Raw genomic sequence first — 1,049 nt, forward strand, 5'->3', positions numbered from 1 at the left:
GGGCTGGGCCATCACCTGTGCGGGGCCATCACCTGTGCGGGGCCATCACCTGTGCGGGGCCATCTCCCAGCTCCCTGCCCGCACAGGGTTTCACTCGGTCGCACCTGAGCTGCCTGCTGGGGAGGGATCTGGATTTGAAAGCGTATTAATTCTTCCTACGTGTTCTTGGTTCCCTGGGTAGGTGAAAAACATCAGAAAGGGTGTTGTTTCTTTTTCCCTCCGAGCAGAGCAATGCCCTTGGCAACACACTCAAAAGCAGGAATCAGCGGGACTCCCACTGGGAAAGGCCACGGCTCCCAGCCCGAACCCTCCCTGCTCCAGGTGGTGGCTCTGCAGGGCCTGCGGTGGGAGGCAGTGCCGGCTGGGGGGTCACCCCTGGTGGCTGTTCCCTAAAACGTGTCGGTGTGTCCCTGCCCCCTAAAACATGTCGGTGTGTCCCTGCCCCCTAAAACGTGTCGGTGTGTCCCTGCAACAGGCACAGAAGCTCCCAGAAGGGAGAGATGGGTGATGTCTCTGTCAGCAGCTGCACCATCAGCAGTGGGTTAATTACTTTCGGCTTGTAAAAGGCAGGTGTTCGTTGCTGAGGAAACGAGCAAAGCTCTGTAGCCCCGTCGCTGCAGACCAGGTTAGTACCTTTCTAGCTGACTAGGGAATAAGCAGGTGACCCAGCACTGCCCCTGGAGCAGGGAGCCCGAGGCCCAGAGCAGGCCTGGAAGATGAGAACGTTCAGTAGCTCTCCTGAAATACCATTATCCTTTTAACTCGAGTTTACCAGCAGTCGTGTGCCCGCCGATACTTCTGTTACGCTGTTTCATTAATGCACTGCTCAGGAAATCACGAATAACCGTAGCACTTCAGCCACTGCGACCAGGCCTGGGCTTTTGCTGAAGAACAAACGCAGCGCTGCCAGCTTATCGCGGCAGAAAACAAGGAGGCAGCTGCCGCCTTCCTCTGGCTGGAGCGCCCCTGGCACGTCTCATCTCCCCGCTGCCGGCGGGGGTCGGTCCACCAGGCAGCTCCGGGCCCGGGCAGGCTCCCAACCAAACGGC

This window comes from Chaetura pelagica, unplaced genomic scaffold, assembly GCF_000747805.2.
Source record: "Chaetura pelagica isolate M959 unplaced genomic scaffold, ChaPel_1.0 scaffold79, whole genome shotgun sequence".
Lineage (NCBI taxonomy): Eukaryota > Metazoa > Chordata > Aves > Apodiformes > Apodidae > Chaetura > Chaetura pelagica.